The sequence below is a fragment of the Eumetopias jubatus genome, unplaced genomic scaffold (assembly GCF_037043125.1).
Source record: "Eumetopias jubatus isolate StellerSeaLion01/CBP00866 unplaced genomic scaffold, mEumJub1_p1.0 scaffold_5, whole genome shotgun sequence".
In the NCBI taxonomy this organism is placed as follows: domain Eukaryota; kingdom Metazoa; phylum Chordata; class Mammalia; order Carnivora; family Otariidae; genus Eumetopias; species Eumetopias jubatus.
Window position 1 is genome coordinate 100,721,172 of NW_028274811.1, and position 23,812 is coordinate 100,744,983.

The 23,812-nt window shown below is 40.4% G+C and overlaps 1 long non-coding RNA gene across 1 annotated transcript in view; it reads right to left on the bottom strand.

Moving 5' to 3' along the window:
- Positions 1 to 23,812, bottom strand: part of LOC148164388 (uncharacterized) — a 31,402-nt gene that overhangs the window by 444 nt on the left and 7,146 nt on the right. The gene's annotated exons all lie outside the window — the stretch shown is intronic.

Genomic DNA, 23,812 nt, shown 5'->3' on the forward strand with positions numbered 1-23,812 from the left:
CTTGAATCTGGTCTGTAGCAGTGCAAACATAGCTCTTAAATATCCTATCATCCCACCCCTAATGCTGGCTGACTCGGGGAGAGAAGGTGAATAATTGGCAAAGCCACCCTACTCGGCTCCCAAGATAGACATTAACAATGAATCCCAACATCCTTTCCCACTGGGTGTAGACAAGACCACAGATTCTCTCCTCATCACAGTATTTCAGAAAGCCAACTCAGTTTGATGCCAACTCCATGTCAGAATTCCTCAGCATAGCAGCCTTGGCACAGTGCTTGAGCCATCGGGAGGCATTCAATAAATGTTAGATTTTAAGAGATTGTTGTGTAAAAGGAATATAGACACTTCCTTTCACCCCAAACAGAGTAGTATTTAACTTCTGGCTCCACCATTTACTAATTACATGATTCAAGAAACTTATCTAACTATTAATCTTACTTTCATCAGAGTAAGATAGGGTCAGACCAACCTACTTTGCCAAGCCGAAGAAGGGTAAAGTGAGATGGTCTCTGGAGTTAGGAGGCACTACTCCCCCAGGAATACCAGGCCACTCGATAATCATCATTAGTTTCGCATGCACCTGCTGGCATCCCCAAAGCCTGAAATAGATCAGAGCCATGCTCCTCAGAAGGAAAAGTGGGATCCCAAGTAACTGAGTATAGTAGGAATCCTGGAAATGGGACTCAGGACCAAACAGAACCTATATCCCAGGAAGGACAGATAACATGAAATAACAAATTAAGAATAGTTAAAAAAAAAAAAAAAAAGACATATGAGGTCCTGAATTGATATAAAGAAGCAAAAAAGACCACCCCTCAGGAATGGGTGATGGGTTAAGATACCTATATTTTAACAGTGCAAGTGACCGAGAGAAAGAAAACCCAAGGAAAATAATCAGTCTCTTGTTTCTATGTCTTGGACCCAACTAGTAAAATTGAATCTTTGTCCTCATCCACTGGGAAATTCCTAAGGAACCATAATAATATATAGTATAAATAATAATAAATAAATAACATGGCACATACACAGTGGCATTAATTGATCCTCCCCAGAATACTGGTGACTGTGTCTTACTGCGAAATGGGATACAGGCCCAACCACACACAATATGGAGCATCAAGCACAATGCTTGACTCATAGTAAGTGCTCAATGCATGGTAATTCTCATCCTTGTTTTCCCTAAGAAAGAAGAAAACTGGGCTTAGATTTACCTCTCCAATGTAACCTAGGTTCCTGCCTATATAGAAATGTACCACTTCCGGGGAAGTAGAAAGATGGTGAAGGAGTAGGAGACTTAAATTTTGTCTGGTCCCAGGAATTCAGCTAGATGGGGATCAAACCATTCTGAACACCTACGAACTCAACAGATCAAAGAAAAGAATAGCAGCAACTCCCTGAACAGAAAAGTGACCACTTACTGGAAGTTAGGACGTGCGGAGAAGTGAATCCGAGGTGATATTCGGGAGGATAGACGGCGGGGGAGGGGGCCTCTGACAGCCGCTACTGGCAAGTGATAGAGCCACGGAGCACAAAATCGGAACTTTTAGAAGTCGGCTCCGCTGAGGGACGTTGCTCCACTGGCTAAGCAGGGGGTGGAACCCTCGCTGGGACAGTTTGGTCTCAGGACCCTCGGGGTCACAGAAAGACCGGGGGTGCCTGAGTGCGGCAGAGTTCCCACTCAAAATCCAGGAGGCACAGAGAACCCCCCTCAAAATCAATAAAAATAGGTCAACACCCCAACATCTAATAGTAAAACTTATGAGTCTCAGAGATAAAGAGAAAATCCTGAAAGCAACTCAAGATAAGAGATCTGTAATCTACAATGGTAGAAACATTAGATTGGCAACAGACGTCTCCACAGACACCTGGCAGGCCGGAAAAGACTGGCATGATATATTCAGAGCACTAAATGAGAAAAATATGCAGCCAAGAATACTATATCCAGCTACGCTGTCATTGAAAATAGAAGGAGTGATAAAAAGCTTCCAGGACAAACAAAAACTAAAGGAATTTGCAAACATAAAACTAGCCCTACAAGAAATATTGAAAGGGGTCCTCTAAGCAGAGAGAGAGCCTAAAAGTAACAGACCAGAAAGGAACACAGACAATATAGAGTAACAGTCACCTTACAGGCAATACAATGGCACTAAATTCATATCTTTCAATAGTTACCCTGAATGTATATGGGCTAAATGCCCCAATCTAAAGACACAGGTATCAGATTGGATAAAAAAACAAGACCCATAGATATGCTGTCTGCAAGAGACTCATTTTAGACCCAAAGACACCCCCAGATTGAAAGTGAGGGGATGGAAAACCATTTACCATGCTAATGGACACCAAAAGAAAGCTAGGGTGGCAATCCTTATATCAGATAAATTAGATTTTAAACCAAAGATAATAAGAGATGAGGAAAGACACTATATTATACTTAAAGGGTCTATCCAAGAAGAAGATCTAACAATTGTAAATATCTATGCCCCTAACATGAGAGCAGCCAATTATATAAGCCAATTAATAACAAAAGCAAAGAAACACATCGACAACAATACAATAATAGTGGGGGACTTTAACACGCCCCTCAATAAAATGGACAGATCATCTAAGCAAAAGATCAACAGGGGAACAAAGACTTTAAATGACACACTGGACCAAATGGACTTCACAGATATATTCAGAACATTCCATCCCAAAGCAACAGAATACACATTCTTCTCTAGTACCCATAGAACATTCTCCAGAATAGATCACATCCTAGGTCACAAATCAGGTCTCAACCAGTACCAAAAGGATTGGAATCATTCACTACATATCTTTGGACCACAATGCTTTGAAACTAGAACTCAATCACAAGAGGAAAGTCAGAAAGAATTCAAATACATGCAGGCTAAAGAGCATCCTACTAAGAATGAATGAGTCAACCAGGAAATTAAAGAAGAGTTAAAAAAATTCATGGAAACAAATGAAAATGGAAACTGTTCAAAATCTTTGGGATACAGCAAAGGCAGTCCTAAGAGGAAAGTATACAGCAATACAAACCTTTCTCAAGAAACAAGAAAGGTCTCAAATACACAACCTAACCCTACACCTAAAGGAGCTGGAGAAAGAACAGCAAGTAAAGCCTAAACCCAGCAGGAGAAGAGAAATAATAAAGATCAGAGCAGAAACCAACGAAATAGAAACCAAAAGAACAGTAGAACAGATCAACGAAACTAGGAGCTGGTTCTTTGAAAGAATTAACAAGACTGATAAACCCCTGGCCAGACTTATCAAAAAGAAAAAAGAAATGACCCAAATAAAATCATGAATTAAAGAGGAGAGATCACAACCAACACCAAAGAAATACAATTATAAGAACATATTATGAGCACCTCTATGCCAGCAAATTAGATAGTCTGGAAGAAATGGATGCATTCCTACAGATGTATAAACTACCAAAACTGAACCAGGAAGAAATAGAAAACCTGAACAGACCTATAACCACTAAGAAAATTGAAGCAGTCATCAAAAATCTCCCAACAAACAAAAGCTCAGGGCCAGATGGCTTCCCAGGGAAATTCTACCAAACATTTCAAGAAGAATTAATACATATTCTTCTGAAACTGTTCCAAAAAATAGAAATGGAAGGAAAACTTCCAAACTCGTTTTATGAGGCCACCATTACCTTGATCCCAAAACCAGACAAAGACCCCATCAAAAAGGAGAATTACAGACCAATATCCTTGATGAATATGGATGTAAAAATTCTCACCAAAATACTAGCCAATAGGATCCAACAGTATATTAAAAGGATTATTCACCACAACCAAGTGGGATTTATCCCTGGGCTGCAAGTTTGGTTCAACATACACAAATCAATCAATGTGATACAATACATTAATTAAAAAAAGGACAAAAACCATATGATTCTCTCAATAGATGCAGAAAAAGCATTTGACAAAGTACAGCATCCTTTCTTGATCAAAACTCTTCAGCGTGTAGGGATAGAGGGTACATACCTCAATATCATAAAAACTATCTATGAAAAACCCACAGCGAATATCATTCTCAATGGGGAAAAACTGAGAGCTTTCCCCCTAAGGTCAGGAACACGCAGGGATGTCCACTATCACCACTGCTCTTCAACGTAGTACTAGAAGTCCTAGCCACAGCAATCAGACAACAAAAAGAAATAAAAGGCATCCAAATTGGCAAAGAAGAAGTCAAACTTTCACTCTTTGCAGATGATATGATACTTTATGTGGAAAACCCAAAAGACTCCACCCCAAAACTGCTAGAACTCATACAGGAATTCAGTAAAGTGGCAGGATATAAATCAATGCACAGAAATCAGTGGCATTCCTATACACCAACAAGACAGAAGAAAGAGAAATTAAGGAGTTGATCCCATTTACAATTGCACCCAAAACCATAAGATACCTAGGAATAAATCTAACCAAAGAGACAAAGAATATGTACTCAGAAAACTGTAAAATACTCATGAAAGAAATTGAGGAAGACACAAAGAAATGGAAAAAGGTTCCATGCTCATGGATTGGAAGAACAAATATTGTGAAGATGTCAATGCTACCTAGAGCAATCTACACATTCAAAGCAATCCCTATCAAAATACCACCCACTTTTTTCAAAGAAATGGAGCAAATAATCCTAAAATATGTATGGAAACAGAAAAGACCCCGAATAGCCAGAGGAATGTTGAAAAAGAAAAGCAAAGCTGGCGGCATCACAATTCCGGACTTCCAGCTCTATTACAAAGCTGTCATCATCAAGACAGTATGGTACTGGCACAAAAACAGACACATAGATCAATGGAACAGAATAGAGAGGCTAGAAATGGACCCTCAACTCTATGGTCAACTAATCTTTGACAAAGCAGGAAAGAATGTCCAATGGAAAAAAGACAGTTTCTTCAACAAAGGTGTTGGGAAAACAGGACAGCCACATGCCGAAAAATGAAACTGGACCATTTCCTTACACCACACACAAAAATAGACTCCAAATGGTTGAAAGACCTCAGTGTGAGACAGGAGTCCAACCAAATCCTAACAGAGAACACAGGCAGCAACCTCTTCGATCTCAGCTGCAGCAATTTCTTCCTAGAAACATCGTCAAAGGCAAGGGAACCAAGGGCAAAAATGAACTATTGGGACCTCATCAAGATAAAAAGCTTTTGCACACAAAAGAAACAGTCAACAAAACCAAAAGACAACCAAAACAATGGGAGAAGATATTTGCAAATGACATATCAGATAAAAGGCTAGTATCCAAAATCTATAAAGAACTTCTTAAACTCAACACCCAAAGAACAAATAATCCAATCAAGAAATGGGCAGAAGACATGAACAGACACTTTTCCAAAGAAGACATCCAAATGGCCAACAGACACATGAAAAAGTGCTCAACATCGCTCGGCATCAGGGAAATCCAAATCAAAACCTCAATGAGATACCACCTCACACCAGTCCAAATGGCTAAAATTAACAAGTCAGGAAATGACAGATGTTGGCGAGGATGCGGAGAAAGGGGAACCCTCCTACACTGTTGGTGGGAATGCAAGCTGGTGCAGCCACTCTGGAAAACAGTATGGAGGTTTCTCAGAAAGTTGAAAATAGAGCTACCCTATGACCCAGCAATTGCACTACTGGGTATTTACCCCAAAGATACAAATGTAGGGATCCGAAGGGGTACGTGCACCCCGATGTTTATAGCAGCAATGTCCACAATAGCCAAACTATGGAAAAAGCCAAGATGTCCATCAACAGATGAATGGATAAAGAAGATGTGGTATATATATACAATGGAATATTATGCAGCCATCAAAAGGAATGAAACCTTGCCATTTGCAATGACATGGATGGAATTGGAGGGTATTATGCTGAGCTAAATAAGTCAATCAAAGAAAGACATGTATCATATGACCTCACTGATATGAGGCATTCTTAATCTCAGGAAACAAACTGAGGGTTGCTGGAGTGGTGGGGGGTCGGAGGAATGGGGTGGTTGGGTGATAGACATTGGGGAGGGTATGTGCTATGGTGAGCACTGTGAATTGTGTAAGACTGTTGTATCACAGACCTGTAACTCTGAAACAAATAATACAGTATATGTTTAAAAAAAAGGGGGGTAGCAGGAAGGGGAAAATGAAGGGGGAAAAATTGGAGGGGGAGATGAACCATGAGAGATGATGGACTCTGAGAAACAAACTGAGGGTTCTAGAGGGCAGGGTGGGGTGGGGGGATGGGTTAGCCTGGTGATGGCTATTAAAGAGGGCACGTACTGCATGGAGCACTGGGTGTTATACGCAAACAATGAATCATGGAACACTATATCAAAACCTAATGATGTAATGTATGGTGATTAACATAACATAATAAAAAAATACATTAAAAAAAATGTACCACTTCCACCCTGGCCCTCAAGAGCGAAGAAGCCTCAAGGCAGGTGGAAGGAACAGCTCACCTGATAGTTTCCCAGGAGTACCTAGTACTGCAACAGAGGCTTGGTGTTCCCTTCCCCTGCCTCTTTTTATTCATGTATTTCCTATTTTCTCAAGCAACTAGAAAAGCAGAGATGTTCTATTAGACAAATCTTCATTCATCCATCAGGTCAAATCCCATAAACTCTACAAACTTCACGGCAGAGTCCTCTTCTGGGCTTTTTTTTTTTTTATCAGAGAGAGAGAGAGAGACAGAGGCAGGCAGAGGGAGATGCAGGTTCCTTGCTCAGCAAGGAGCCCGATGTGGGACTCGATCCCAAGACCCCGGGATCATGACCTGAGCCGAAGGCAGACGCCTAACCGACGGAGCCACCCAGGCATCCCTTCTGGGCTTTAGTGAATACAGAGAAAAGTAGATGCAAAGGAGCAAAAAACATCCATACAACTGAGTCATAAAATAGCTGATGGACTACAATTACTTTCACAGAACTGGTTTGGAGAAAAAATGACAAGTATATATGGGAAAAAACATACACTATAATGTAAGGAGCCCAAAACTATTAGGTTTACTGTGATGGTCAACACCTCTGATTCTCTTTCACGTTCTCTTTTTCCCTTTATTATCTTTCCTTTTCTGTAGTTTGTGACTCAAGACTTAAATTTCGGTGTTAGAAGGGCATACCATGCCACTTTGCAGTTACGGATTCTCAATGATGTCTACACTCCCCATCCCACCATTGAAGATCTTCCTTTGCTGAGAGCACCTAGTTCTACTCCCCATTAGGTTTATTCCAATAAGTCAGAAATGTTTCCTGCTAAAGAGTCCAATGATGCAGATTTTACAGAAATCTGAAGACATTCTTACTCCAATGTTTATAGGGGATTCTTTGGAGAAAACAAGATCTGGGATCTTTAAGACACTAAACTGCTCAAAAGGTATTCAACTATGATATGACTTTACTTGAGTTTTTGAAAACAAAACAAATAGAAATGTGCTCTGATGGATTTGAAAAGGGCAAATAACTTTGATGATACCAGATATTCAACAGTGTGACAGTTAACCTCATTTTTATGAGGTTAGTTTTTTTCCCTTGGTTCACAGCGACTCTCTTTATCCCACATTATACCCTCACAAAGCATTGTGTTTATGACATTCACTCTAGTTTCCTTCGCCTCCTGGCTCCCTACCCCTTCCCATTACCTTCCAAAAAAGTAGCCACAAAATTAAGGGAAAATATCCAGCTTAAAGGGCAAAGATTTCTAGTAGGGGAAAAGGAGTGGGAAATGAATTATTTCAGACCAAAAGCAATTATATTTTGAAGGCAGAAGCAGACATCTTCTGGCACAACTGTCAAGATGTTACAAAAAGATTAAAGGAGGGGTTTTTTTTGTCATTTAAAACCTGTTTCTGGTTCTCAAAAAAAGGGGGATCTGTTGTTCAGTTTGTGATTTTTAGTAAGATTTCTCAATAGACTCCCTGCTTTTAAAAAAAAAGTATAAGGGAGAAAGAAGCAAAAAATTGAAGGCTATGTAACAACTACAGCCATGACTTTGATGCAGTATCATTCATTTTCACCATTTTGGTGGATTTAGACAAGGTTTTTGTGGGAGGTTATACCCTATTCAATAACCTGTCAACAAAATATACTTATTGCACGGACTTTTCAGGATTTAGGCTTCTATTTGGGTTAAAGTAGAAACATCAGATTAATTGCTTTCAAAACTCGGGGAACTTTTGCTCAGGAGGCAAAGGATGGCATTTTCCACTGCTGACAGGGTGTAAATCTCTCCCTAAGCTTCAAATGTCCACTCCTATTTTGTCCCTATTCTTCAGGGTATGGGCTCCCTCAATTCTCCATTAAGTGTTGCTTATCAAGTTCCTGCTTGAGAGACCAAGAGGTTATATCGAACACCTAACTAAAGTTATTCAGTCAAAGGGGGGTCATGATTTCTAATATATCCTCTACCCTGTTCTCCACCTTTATGACATGGAAGCCACACTGGAACTTGTTCACACTCCAGACTCTCTCCATAGAAGCTGAGCAATCACCAGTTTTCTTCCATCTCTCACATTCCCTCCATCTGCAGTTCATTCTTCATCTCTTTCCATTGTTGGAGTTCAGCATACTCATTTCAAAGTCTTCTCTTCTGGACTTCACCTATTCCTCTCTCCTGTACAACCATTTCTGTTGATGAGCATGGTGGCTCATAGCCTTGGCCTTCACACCTTCATAAAGTGAGGGGTACCGCGGATGGAAGATAGGTTCATGGTTTCATTTTCTCTCATTCTGCCTCCAGTTTGCAAGGATTCCTTTCTTGCTTAACGCATATATAGGATGGGGCTAGAAGCTGTGGGAAGCCACATCAAGTATGTGAGGTGATCTACCCCTTCAAGTATTCTGCAATATTTTGGAAAAAACAAGACTTTTACTTGGAAAACACTTAGAGGACAGTGTGTGATGGTAATCAATGAAGGCTAAATCACCTGCCAAATGGTATGATACATGTATTAAGATCTATAGACTTTCCGGAAGGAGGGGAGAGAAAGGGGTGCCTCTACTCGATCTAGTCTTTGCATTCATTTCTCATCCTATGAACTTATTCAGATGTCAACCTGCTATGACAAATTTAATTTTGAAAAGGAATAACTTCTCAACTCTCCTCCTCTGATTTACAATACTGGTGACCTTTCTCTTTCTTTTATTTCCCCCTTAAAACTCACTTTTGAGCACTACTGTTGTATTTCATACAGAATCCATTTAAAACATATTTCAGCTTCCCCTAAAATATTTACAAACCCAAGTACACCTTAACTTCCTACTTTTTTCACTTAAAAAAAGATGTGAAAATTAAACCTTCCAAGTTAGGTCAGCAAATTAAAAATTTTAACATGACATTTTATTGATATATTTTTCTTATTTTAATGGTCCCCAAATGGAAAAACTAAAATCTGAAAGAGGTTATTTTTTTTAATTTTTTTTATTAACATGGAATGTATTATTTGTTTCAGGGGTACAGGTTTGTGATTCATCAGTCTTACACAATTCACAGTGCTCACCATAGTACTTACCCTCCCCAATGTCCATCACCCAGTCACCCCATCCCTCCCACCCTGCTCCACTCCAGCAACCCTCAGTTTGTTTCCTGAGATTAAGAGTCTCTTATGGTTTGTCTCCCTCTCTGGTTTTGTCTTGTTTCATTTTTCTCTCCCTTCCCCTATGATCTTCTGTCTTGTTTCTTAAATTTCTCGTATCAGTGAGATCATATGATACTTGTCTTTCTCTGAATGACTTATTTTGCTTAGCATAATACACTCTAGTTCCATCCACGTCATTGAAAATGGCGAGATTTCATTTTCAATGGCTGCATAATATTCCCGTGTGTGTGTGTGTGTGTGTGTGTGTGTGTGTGTGTGTGTGTGTATCACATCTTCTTTATCCACTGAAAGAGGCTATTTTTGAAGTGATAAAATACAATGATGCTTCTAGGGATTTAGGGTTAGAAAAATACTTAATTTCTCATTTAACTCAATTTATGCCTTTGGCCAGTCATCTTTACTAGATATTGATAGGGGAGGGGAAAGAAGATGAAACTTAAATCGGCATTTACTAATTGCTAGAATGTGTCTTTTAAAAATAAACTTTGTAGGGAAAGAGATTGAAAGTACTGAGTAATTTGCCTGAAATTTTAAAATATTTTACATTTGCTTTCTTTTTTTTAAGATTTTATTTATTTGAGAGAGAGAGCATGGGGGGGAGGGTCAGAAGGAGAAGCAGACTCCCTGCTGAGCAAGGAGCCAGAAGTGGGGACTCCATCCTGGGACCCCAGGATCATGACCTGAGCCTAAGGCAGTCACTTAACCAACTGAGCCACCCAGGTGCCCTATTTTACATTTTCTCATATCCGATTGCAAAATACAATAAAACAGAAAGAAAAGGAAAAGGAAGACTAAGATGAGGAAGGGGAAGAATTTACAAAGGAAAGGAAGGACACAATTGCTGAGCACCAACAATGTGCCAGACACTTGTCTAGGTCTTCCCTATAACTTATCTTATGTAATCCTCATAATAATACTCACACACAGGGTTGTTATGATCTTTGTTGTACAGATGAAGCATTTGGGGATAAGGGAGGTTAAGTAACTGGTCAAGACCACACAGCTAAAAGCACAGAGCTAGGCTTTGACCCTAGATCTAACGTAGACTCTTGTTTGCTCTACACCACACTGCCTCTGCAGACAACCAATCATTCTTCCGGGGGTCTTTCCAGAATAGTCACACCCAACATATTTTGTAGACAATCTTCTAATGGAGAACTTGTAGGCTCAGCTAACCAGGGATGCAATGAACAGAGGGAAATGTATTTGCTTCTGTGGTCTCCCTGCACATCCACAGGCAAAAGCCTAACAACCTGGAATGTCAAGGAAATTGAAAGCTTAACCCATCAAGGTGGATAGAGATCAGGAGGAAAAGCATGGGATCATCAATCAATCTCCAATTCAGCACAAACCTATCATGACCCAGTAACCATGTGACAGACAGAATTCCCACCAGACGCCTGACCACAAGAACCAAATGGTCATAATTCCCCAGGGCAAAGGTACCTACTCAGTTTATCTAATTGAGAGGAAAGGTTGACAAAGGTACTACTAACAAGAGAAAAAAATGTGCTCAGAGTACTTTGTATTTGTCAGTGTGCAGTTGGCACCGGGGTGACCTGCTATATTGAAATGGGACTGGATGGGGGGGTGTGGGGAGCTGCTGAGAAGAGAGGAGAATGCGGGGGATGAAAATGAGACAGACAACTCAGAATTTTTTCCTTTTGAATTTCAACCTGTTGGATAAAAACAATAGCAAATGAGGCACTGAATATGCATGAGACAGGGAAGGTATTTTAAGTTTTTCAGGAGACAGCTCGCTGAACGGAATTGCTAATTATGTCTCACATTGCTCTGTCCAATTCAGTTAGCTTGATTATGGCTGAGTTGTCAACTCCCCTGCACTTGAGGTTCCACAGTTGCAGCCCATTCTGAGGCTTAATACAAAATTAGAAGTATCTTTTTCCCAGAAAAAATGTTTTCCCTCACTGAAGAGCTAGCTTTACCCATTGTGACAACATAACCTTTCTCAACAAAAATAAAATTAAAACCACCGAGGGTTCAGATTCAAGGGTTTTTGGAGTTGGTGGAACATTGGGAATGCAATCGCAGCTGTGACAATTGCAAATTAAGATTGAACAATGAGCCAAATTAAAAGGGTGAGAAAGAGCAGAACACCATATGGAGTATCTCGTTGCTACCCCCACAGGATATCTTTGATTTCTTAGGATAAGGAGGATTTGCCAACTGAGGGATGGACTAAATAGAGCCCTGGAATCTTGCTTTTTTTCCCCCTAGCCTACAGTAGCTGCCTAAGTCAAGGGAGTTGAATTTCCCATTTCCTTTACTTAGTTTCTTCACCTCTAAAATGGGACAAACCTCATTTGACAATGGTGCTAGTTCAAGAGAGGGATGATGGCTGAAATGGGGTGGGGGGTGGTCCTAGCTGGACAGGAAGATGGCTATCTAGAGAGTCAGGGCCTTGGGAGAATTTACCCTAAAAATAGAAAGAATGGGGCACAATAGTTTTAATCAAGTAAAATGCCATTAGATTAATTCCAAATTGTGCCATGGTCCAATCCATTCATTCCCAGTCAAGCCCATGCTGGATTCATGTCTTAAACAGAGGAAGAACAACAGAGGACAGAGAAAGGTGGACAAAGAGTCCTGCTTGGGGCCCCTCTAAAATAGTAGACCAGAGGGGAAAGAAGCAGTGTTCCCACCTTGCCCCAGAGAGCCCCTGGGGCCATGAGGGTCTGATGCGTGGATGAAGGTATGCAGTAAGAGAAAGATGTAATGGCAACTGGGCCATGCTGGAATGCACACATGGAGGGATAAGCAAAAACTGAAGCAGCTGGCTGAGCAGGACAGTTTCAGTGGGAGTGTCTTTTCTGAGAATATTTGTGACACATCCCCAGGAAATACAGGAAATGGTACAGAGAAGGAGGTGAACTGTTTCGTAAGGGGGATGAGTTTGATGCTATGTAGTTGGGAAGCTGTTAGTGCAATGAAGAAGCCCAGGATATCTTGCTAAGGAGGCATGCAAAGGAGAACCAAGCCCCCCAGCCAATTGCTGGGCATGTCAAAGAGGTTGTGGAAACTATCCAGTTGACCACAAACACTGCATGAAGCAGAGATGAGCCAGCCCAGCTGAGCCCTACCCAAATGGCAAAAGTAAGAGTAAAGAAATGGGTGTTGTGGAAGCCATTATGTCCCATAGTATTAGATAGCTGATACAATCTGTGCATAACATATAGTTCCCTCTGGTATCCTCCATTTTCAAGACAGAAACCATTTTTTTTTTTAATTTCTTCCCCTGTGTCATTTGCCCACAAAAGCAATCTTAGTTCCCAAGTAATGTCTGCTGCTGACCTTAATCAGAGGCATTAGAGAAGTAACAATTATCCTACTTGCTAAAATTCAAGTTTTAGTTACAGTATATCATTCTGCAGGAGCAGAAAAATCTTCCAATAATAACAGCTTTGATGCCCACATCTGTCTGCCCTGAATAGTATCAGAACAGGGTGAAGAACATGTATTTCAGCCTCAGGAATGCAGTGAGCCCCCAATGGGTTGTGAGTTCAGGAAATGACTGCAGTATCACTGGCTTGGTTATTTGCCCAACAGAGTTGCTTTCACAACTGCTCCCTTGGTCCGCCAAACATCACCATTAGGAAAAGAGAAGATAAAAATCACATCTATAAATAAAGCAGCCAAGCTCCAGAGAGAAGGGAAAGCGAGTCAGCTGCAAAAAGGCACGGCAAACAAAAACATACAATATTATTGATCGGCACTATTTTCCAGTATGGCAGATATCTCCATTATTCACCAGCTTCGAGAACATAACCAGAAGATTTCCTGAGGAACATGCAGGATTACTTCATATTAAACCTAACTGAGTGGAGAAGTTACCAGGGGGTGGGGAAGAGCTATTTTTAAAAAAAAAAAAGTTTGAAAGCTTCTTTCTTTCTGTTTCTCATCTCCTGTCCTCCTTCCTCCTAAACTCGTGTCTTTTGGTGGGGCAAAGACTGTTTCTGAAGAATTTCCTTTTGATTAAATCTGCTCTGTTCTCACGCAGTTCTATTGCTTCAGTTCTGATAAGCCTCAGGTCAGTTCTATCTGAGTTTACAATCCAATTTGAACTTTCAATGATCATGGAAATATAGATATCTCTTATTTTCAGTGATACCAGATTAAGCTGTTATCCCTAAGCAGCCAAGGTGGAGGAATTAAAATCACATCATGAAATGCAGGATCTATTTATTCAGTTGGACTCTTTCTCGTCGATGTTATAGAGACAAGTACATCAAAATGTTGTTTATAATCAAGGGAAATTACCCCCGAAATACATTGTGGTGCACATGATTTTTTATGTGCTCCTGATGTCTGTCTTTAAGAAAAAATTGGGTTTATTTCATGGGCTTCCAATGTCTGTCTTTAAGAAAAAATTGGGTTTATTTCAAAAGATTTGCCTGCTTGCTGTGATGATCTATGCCAGGTGGAAACCTCAACTCTAAGTTGATGGTGCTCAAATAAGAAGAGTGTTTCCATGGGTCTAAGTCAAAAGGTTCAACCTTTTCTTTTTCTTTTTTTTAGTCTCAACAATGCAACACATACAAGAAAGCTAAACTAAATTCTATTTTTCTCATTACATATTAATATTGGGCTCTATCTGTATGTGACCAGAGTCAGACTAAAGGAAAAAGTCAAAACTAAGATAAATCCAAGTCTGAGGAGACAAAAGGGCAAAATGTAGTGGTAACAGACTAACCAGTAGGAAGGGAATAAAAAGGAAAAAAACCAGAGGAGCCATAATCTTATGGCACTTTAATCGTTTTTAAGCCTGATTATTTGACTCTGAAGAGCAGTTGGGAATGGCAGTAGAGACTCAAGGTTAGTATATTCCTACAGGTACCACTGAAAATGAGCATTTATTATGAGGACCTGCCCATCAGAAAAGACAGGCTTCTTCCCCCTGCTCTAAGCCCCAGTGCCCTTCCCTGGGTTCATTTCTGTGAAGAGTCATAATGGCTGCCTTTCGGTTCCCCTCTTATCACATGACCTCCTACAACTTTTGCCTAGATGTTTGCATTAAACCTAGTCAGAGGCAGTTTAACTGCAACAGTTCAGGTGACTGATATCTGCAAGATGCCTAGAAACAAGTATCCTTCCAGTGAATAATAATACTAGTAAAAACTAAATTTTTCCTTTTTTTTTCTTTATGTGAGCACTTGCTATATACCAATGGTACAAAAATTTCTATCACTGAATTCTTACAACAGTCCTATGAGGAAACTAGTAGACATGGGTTATTTTTGTGTTTTAACACACCCTACACAACCCCTTTCCTCTGGGGAACTGCTTCTTCCAATCTCCAAACATATGATGACGGTGGGGCTGACAGTCCTAGAACCCTACATGACCACAGCCATAATAGGGCAAAGACACCAGGTCTAAACGCAATCAAAGCAACCCACTCACCAGACCACATGGTGAGTTCAGGGTGAGAATATGACCAAACTAGAACCAATTAAGACTATTTTATGGCCTGGGTGGCTCACTTGGTTAAGCGTTGGATTCTTGATTTCAGCTCAGGTCATGGTTGTGAGATTAAGCCCTATGTTGGACCTGTGTTGGGCTCTGCTGGGCATGGAGCCTGCTTAAGATTCTCTCTCTGCCTCTCCCCCCTCTCCCTGGCTTGCATGTGTGAACGCTCTCTAAGGAAAAAAAAAAAAAAAAAGACTATTTTATTACGATTTTTAAAAAGCTGTGACTTGTTAAATTTCAAATTGGAGAACTTGATACATTTATTTGTGTTAATGAGGGGCTATGACACCTTCTCTGCTGTGTGGACAAATCCTATTTGCAAAAAAAAAGGTTGAGGCTAAAAGAAAAAGCAAATCAAAAGAGGGTGACAAGACCATAGCTTAACTAACCACTCCTGGAGAGTATACCTGGATAGAAACAGAGACAGAGACAAAGGGACCTACACACGCACATGCACACGCACATACAGATTAGCTACCTAACTCCCTTTACTGCTTCAGCAACCATAGTTTGGATTAGTGACATAAGCAGAGCCTTGACGTATCAAGAAGGCACTATTTTTATCTTCTTTTCAAAGATGGGAAAACCGAAACAGAGACAGATTACACAACTTGCTCAAGGTCACACCAGTACAAACAACAGGGCCTGGATTCAAATCAAGCTCAGTAGGACCCCAGTCCGAGCTCTTCATCACTGCAGAGTATGATCTTTAAGAAAAGCCATCATGCCAAGCATTTTCAGAGTGCAGGGAGGAACAAACTTGCTCTTAAAGAAATAGTTTTGCAGAAGAGATAGATGGGAACATAAAGAGCAGCAATATAAAACACATTGTGTTATTATTACATACAGCACTCTTCAGTAATAATAGTGCCCATTTATGGTACATGATTTGAACTCCCCAACAACTCTGTGAAGTGGACAGAACAGAGATTTTTGTTATTCATTTTACAGATAAAGAGAATGCCTAAGAAAAACTTCTCCCCAGATGACCTAACTATGTGATGAGTAATGAGATAGCCAGGACTCTGCCTTCTAACTGCAAGTGAGGGCAGGGCCTTTCTCCACCACACTGTTTACTTACCCTGGCTTAATTTAACAGAAATGTTGTTGTGGAGCTCAAAAAAGTACGTGGTATTTAGAGACCAAGGTTAGAATCTCCCTCTCAACATGGAACTACTTGGGAGATCTCTGATCAAAATTTCTAACCAAAACTTTAAACAATGGGAAATTATTTTTCATCCAAAGTAATTCTTATACTCTGACAAATTTGAGTACTCAAATAACACAGATAAGTGGTACTCACCAATATTTTCTTCCAATTCTTTTATACTTTTAAAAATTTGACTTGGGGACGGCTGGGTGGCTCAGTCGGTTGAGCGTCTGCCTTCGGCTCAGGTCATGATCCCGGAGTCCTGGGATCGAGTCCCGTATCAGGCCCCTTGCTCAACAGGGAGCCTGCTTCTCCCTCTGCCTCCACTCCCCCTGCTTGTGCTCACTCTCCCTCTGACAAATAAATAAATAAATCTTTCCAAAAATAAAAATTAAAAATTAAAATTTGATTTGAATCCATCTTGAGAATACTTTCATGTAAGATGTTAGATGAGACTAACTTTTTCCCTTCCATATAACTGATCAATTCACCAGCTTCATTTATAGATTAATCCAGTCCTCTCCCTCTATATACTCATATATACACCCTTAGCTTGTTTTTTTCACAGCTATTATTTCTATAATCTTAGTGTGGGAAAAGCTTTATAAGGATAAAAAAAACAAAAGCAACAAAGGAAAAAGATGGAAAGTTTTGCATCTGTACAAATAAACACACACACATCAACTGATAGATAAAAAAAGATTTAAGTCAACAAACAGACTATGTGATACATGGCCAAGAATCTTAATTCACAGGATTGTTATAAATACAGAAAGATAGATATCCAAGTAGAAAAACAGACAGATTAGGAATAGTCAATTTGCAGGAAAAACAATTACAAATTAGAAAAAAAAATTAAAGGGCTGCCTGGGTGGCTCAGTCGGTTGTATCTGCCTTCAGCTCAAGTCATGATCCCGGGGTCCTGGGATCCAGCCCCGCATCAGGCTCCCTGCTCAGTGGGGAGTCTGCTTCTCCCTGTTCCTCTGTCCACCCCCCTGCTTGTGCTCTATCTCACACACATTCTCTCTCTATCTCAAATAAATAAATAAAATTTAAAAAAAGAAAAAAGAAAAATTAAAGTATGACAACATGGGGAAATAGGTATTCTTTTCTCTTACTTGAGACTGTGTAATAATTGACATGTTTCTGGAGGTATGTATCTAAGGCACTAAAGTGTCCCATACTCTGGAGTCTTTTAATTCTACTCCTAGGAATCTTTCTAAAGAAATAACTAAGGATAGTGGCACCTGGGTAGCTCAGTTGGTTAAGCATCCGACTCTTGGTTTTGGCTCAGGTTGTATCTCAGGGTCTTAATCTCAGGGTGGTGGGACTGAGTCCTGCATTGGGCTCTGTGCTCAGCATGGAGTCTGCTTGAGATTCTCTCTCCCTCCCCCTCTTCCCCTCCCCCTACTTGCACACACTCTCTTTTTCTCTCTAATAAATAAATAAAATCTTTTTTTAAAAAAGAAATAACTAAGGGCATGGGCAAGGCTGTTTCATACAATGATGCCTATTTTCCCATTTATAATAGTCAATAAACAACCTCAAAGTTAAATGATAGCTGGAGAAGTATGGAGTGTCTGAAAGTTTATCTTTCATTCATCCAAACCAAAGTTCTTGAAGCACCTATCGTGTGTCCAGCACTGTGTTGGGCCTTGAGAATATACAACCCCTATCCTTATGAGGCTTTAGATCAAGCAAACCTTCAACAGCTTAAAAAAAATCTCTTTAAATCCAAGAGGTTCACTTCAAAGGAAGACCTATGGGTGTTCTCAACCCAACTGACAGGTCAATTTAGTCATTTGTAACTAAAGATATGCAAGTGAGAAGCTTAAAACCAAGTGGAAGAGAAAAAACAATAAAAAAATCCCACAGGAATAAAAAATTACAACTGTAATCAGCACCCACAAGAAGACCACTAAGCAAAGAAAGTATCCAGTGGAGAATAGATAGGTCAGGGGGTTCAAAATGGCTCCCAAGGGTAAGATCATCCAGAGTGGGGCTCTGAAGGAAAAGGAGCAGTTCCTTGGGTAAAAGAAGGACAGGCCAGGCAAAGACAAGAGCACACACACAGTTACCCTTCACACGAAGAAAGTATATGGATGTGGAAGAAAGAATGACTATAAAACCATATGCACTTCATACTCCTCTGTACACACACATGCAAACACATGAGCTACAGGACTATCAAATTAATAGTGGTTACCTCTGGTTGTGTGATATTTGTCCCTACCAACCCTGACTCCTTGTTTTCCTGTTTTCCCTTTTATTTCTTTTTGTATTAATTTTGCAAATAGAAATATAAAGTATGAGGGGCACCTGGGTGGCTCAGTCGTTAAGTGTCTGCCTTCGGCTCAGGTCATGGTCCCAGGGTCCTGGGATCCAGCCCCGCATCGGGCTCCCTGCTCAGCAGGAAGCCTGCTTCTCCCTCTGTCCCATCCCCCTGTGTGTGCGCTCTCTCTTTCTCTCTCAAATAAATAAATAAAATCTTAAAAAAAAAAAAAAGGAGGAGCGCCTGGGTGGCTCAGTCGGTTAAGCGGCTGCCTTCGCTCAGGTCATGATCCTGGGGTCCTGGGATCGAGCCCCACATCAGGCTCCCTGCTCCGCGGGGAGTCTGCTTCTCCTTCTCCCTCTGTCCCTCACCACCCCACTCCCTGCCCCCGTTCATGCACTCTCGCTCTCTCTCTCTCTCGTTCTCTCTATCTTAAATAAATAAAACCTTAAAAAAAAAAAGGAATACGACGTAGGAAATAGGACAAAAAGCTGTATGGCTGCTTACTGACACTACCCCATCTCCAGGTGCACAGGGTCGTGTTATCCAAGCCAAACCCGTCTCGCAGGCAGCTCTAAGTTGTCCTTTTTTCTTAAGTTGTCCTTTTAACCGGAGAAAAAGTTAAGAAAAGCTATAAACTCCAGCATAAGCCGTGTTTTCTCACTTGCATATCTCTAGCTACAAATGACTATTTACCTGTCAGTTGGGTTGAGAACACCCATAGGTCTTCCTTTGAAGTGAACCTCTTGGATTTAAAGAGATTTTTTTTAAGCTGTTGAAGGTTTGCTTGATCTAAAGTCTCAGAGACGTTTGAAGTTGTGACTTAATGGAAGATTATTTTTATTCATAGTGATCAAGCAGTTAATGAGATAAAGTAGTGAGGAGACAAGCTTAATAGAATATGTGGTTGCACCGCATGTTAATCTTTATAAAGGCAGAATGAAAATAACAGGAAACCAGGAAGAAATTGGGACAGATGGCTGAACAGCTCAAAGATAGGAAAAACAACTCGTCCCTGCATAGGGCTTTCAAAAGCAAACCCCTCTCATGTTGAGTTCAATAGATAAAAAGGTGACGAAGAATAGGAGGATGGAAAGCCAGGACTAAAATTTTTCTGGTGGCTGTTCTCTTGAGACCTTCCCCTAACCCTTCCTCAATCCCTTCCCCAACCCTCCACTGAAGGGCAAAATGCATCTGGAGCAGCTACAACTTTTCAGTATGGGAGGAACACAAACAGTAAAGTCACCATATGCCTCAGTGGTCCACTATGCACCATTTTAACCTCCCTAAATTATAACAAGATGAGGGGTATTTCCAGCCTGGGCAGGCTCAGCAGCAATGTACTAGGGAGGCCACCAGGGAAGCAGACGGCAAAAGAGGGGGAGAGAATGTCACTCCCATTCACTCTCCATGTTAGTTCGGTATCATTATTTGTTGTTTGCTTGTTTTTCAGGCCAGAGGAGAAAAATTCTGACTACCTAATTATCCATTTAATCAGAAAACTGATAAAGCCTAATTAACCACAGAGGAAAAAAGGAAATTTGTCATTAAAAGGTATTCCTTTTGAGGCACCTGGGTGGCTTAGTCAGTTAAACATCTGCCTTTGACATCAGGGAAATCCAAATCAAAACCTCAATGAGATACCACCTCACACCCGTCAGAATGGCTAAAATTAACAAGTCAGGAAATGACAGATGTTGGCGGGGATGTGGAGAAAGGGGAACCCTCCTACACTGTTGGTGGGAATGCAAGCTGGTGCAACCACTCTGGAAAACAGTACGGAGGTTCCTCAAACAGTTGAAAATAGAGCTACTATACGATCCAGCAATTGCACTACGGGGTATTTACCCCAAAGATACAAATGTAGGGATCCAAAGGGGTACGTGCACCCCAATGTTTATAGCAGCAATGTCCACAATAGCCAAACTGCGGAAAGAGCCAAGATGTCCATCGACAGATGAATGGATAAAGAAGATGTGGTATATATACACAATGGAATATTATGCAGCCATCAAAAGGAATGAGATCTTGCCATTTGCAATGACATGGTTGGAACTGGAGGGTGTTATGCTGAGTGAAATAAGTCAATCAGAGAAAGACATGTATCATATGACCTCACTGATATGAGGCATTCTTAATCTCAGGAAACAAACTGAGGGTTGCTGGAGTGGTGGGGGGTGGGAGGGATGGGGTGGCTGGATGATAGACATTGGGGAGAGTATGTGCTATGGTGAGCGCTGTGAATTGTACAAGACCGATGAATCACGGATCTGTACTTCTGAAACAAATAATGCAATATATGTTAAGAAAAAAAAAAGAAGATAGCAGGAGGGGAAGAATGAAGGGGAGTAAGTCAGAGGGGGAGATGAACCATTAGAGACAATGGACTCTGAAAAACAAACTGAGGGTTCTAGAGGGGAGGGGGGTGGGGGGATGGGTTAGCCTAGTGATGGGTATTAAAGAGGGCACATTCTGCGTGGAGCACTGGGTGTTATGCACAAACAATGAATCATGGAACACTGTATAAGAAACTAATGATGTAATGTATGGTGATTAACATAACAATAAAAAATTATTAAAAAAAATCTGCCTTTGACTCAGGTCATGATCCCAGGACCCACATCAGACTTCTGCTTCTCCCTCTTCCACTGCCTGCCCCTCCACCTGCTTGTGCACTCTCTCTCTCTCTCTCTCTCTCTCTCTCTCTCTGTTAAATAAATAAATAAAGTCTTTTTAAAAAATCTTATTACTCTTAACCCACTAACATGGAAGTGGAGCCAAGTGTGAATACTTTTAGTATTTGAAGTGGTCAGTGGAATACATTTTAGGAAATTGGCACAGCTACATTTCCCAGAGGGTATCTTCTGGAAGATACCTGCATCTTACACTTTGAGGATGCCTTCTTCAAGTGCAGGTTCTTAGGCGCACCCCAGCTATCAATTCAATGGGACCCAGGAATCTGCACTTTTCAAACATTATAGACATACTTACATTCTGTATCTTATATCCAATGTCTGAAGTCCTTGGGTGTCTATATTTCTGCGAGGTCTTATTACAAAAGGATTTGGGAACTGCAGTTAATGTTAGACTGGGCTTTATTTATAGAATCCATAGACCCTTGGGCAGAGGGGACATACCTGCAAGGAAAAATACTTTGGCTTTTGCCCTCTGTGCATTGGTTCCACCAACCCAGGAACTTAGAGTTAGTGTCAGGACTGGGGTCTTTGTAAACTGCTAAGAGGGTTAGACTCCTTGTCCCTTCCCTTTGTCTTGTCCCTTCCCTTTGTCGATGGTAGATTGGTCTTTTGGTCTGCCTTTTTAATGAGGAAAAACACTCTTTAGGAGAGATGGATATACAGGAGGTCTCAATTCTCACTCCATGCCTTGGCTGAGCCTCAGATCTTGTCTTCTGTCCTACTGTAGCCTAAAATATACTACTATAGATTATTGTCCCTCAAGACAGCTGTGCCTTTAGCACCCAATTACCTCTCTGAGTCACTTCTCTCCCTTCCAGTTTTTGGCCCTAGAAATTTTCCTTTCTTGATCACATGCTTAGTTATGCATTTATAATGATGTTGGATATACTTTATCCAACATTTCTAGGAGTTGTGTAGTGGGAGGGTTTTTCGGGCTCTGTTGCCTTATGTATTGCTGGAAATAGAAGTGACATTCTCGAAACTGCATTCTTAGCAAGCACCGCAAATGACTCTTATCTACACACTAAAATTTGAGGATATTGTAATCTCGGCAAGTAATGAGACTTTATAGTTGTATAACAGTGGTTTATAAAATGTGTTCACATTCATTTATTTCATTTCATCCTTGCAACAGCCTTGCAAAATAAGCGGGACTGGTATTTTTATTCCCAACTTCCTGATGATAAAGCCTAATCAGGCTAAGTTTCTCACGCAAAGATATAAAAGTAGTTAAAGAGCAAAAATGAGGACTAGACCCCAGATATTCTAGTCAATTTTTATATCATATTACATTGTTCCCAAGGTGATAATTTAAAGAGATCATTATCTATCACATGACACAAACCACATCTTCCCACATCAGTATGAAGGAAGTAGGATCAAATATTCTTTGGAGTCTTTGGGTCTATGTTTTCCTTCTCTGTGTATGTCAAACACTGAAGCTCTAATTTGTGGCAACAGACTTCTTTAAGAGCAATTTCTCCAATTAAAAACATGTCACCTGAAACTAATGTAACATTGTATGTCAATTTTACTCCAATAATAAATTTTAAAAATAAATTAAAAACAAAATGTATGGCAATTACTTTTTAAATGATCTCTGTAGTAGATTAACATTATTTATAAGAGCATCATCATTTTTAATAATCATCTTCAACTTTGAATGAATTATATTGTTGTGTCAATGCATGGTCCCTAGAAGGTCTCTTCGGCAGTGGGAGCCTCTCCTAACTTCTGCCAGCTCCCAAGGGGTTGAAGAGCTTGGTTGAAATACTTTTCCTATTCCCCATTCTCCAGATCATGGGCATTAGTTGAATTTTAGCATAACTATACTGGCCTTCAGAGAGAGTCAGTGGAGGGGTCATGGTCCATGCAATGGTGGGCCCACCACGAGACCTCAGTCACATCACTGCTTCTGGATCTGCCTTTGGTCATTCCTCTCACAACCACATTCATTCCACAAACATTTAAGCACCTACAATGTGCCCGAAAACAAACTAGAGACTGTCTCATACCAGCCTATTTTGTAATACTCTGTGGGGAAATTTTACGATAGAATTAACACTGCAATTCCAGATTGCTTCAAAGGGCCTTTTAACAATCATACAACTTAAATATTTTTTGGCTCTGTCCAGTGTTAACAGAGTCTTCCATTTCTACTTGGAGTTATCGCTTTTCCTCCTGTCTTCAGGGTTTTCAGAGAATAAGTGTCTTCCCTATAGAAAACATGCCAAGAATTTTTTTCACAAGCACAAATTGCCATGAAAACTTAAAAGAATTTGTTTAAAGGGAAGTTAATTAATTTTATTTTAGAATTGTTGTTCAAATGTCTTTGAAATTGCTGCCTTTTTCCCTTTAGGGCCAAGCTGATTTTCTTTAGTCCCTTCAGCACATGGTAATTTGCATGCATGTGAAAACATTTTATCTGCATTAATATTCTAGAACATGACTAGTCTCTATAGTCAGGAAGACAATCAGGTTGGCCAGGAAGCTTACGTATCCATCAGCGAGAGAGTAGAACCCACAACTGCACATCTATTCAACAGAAAACTCAACTACCATCCAAAAAATGAGGTGAACTTATGTTGACTATACCAAGTGGAAAGCTCAAGTC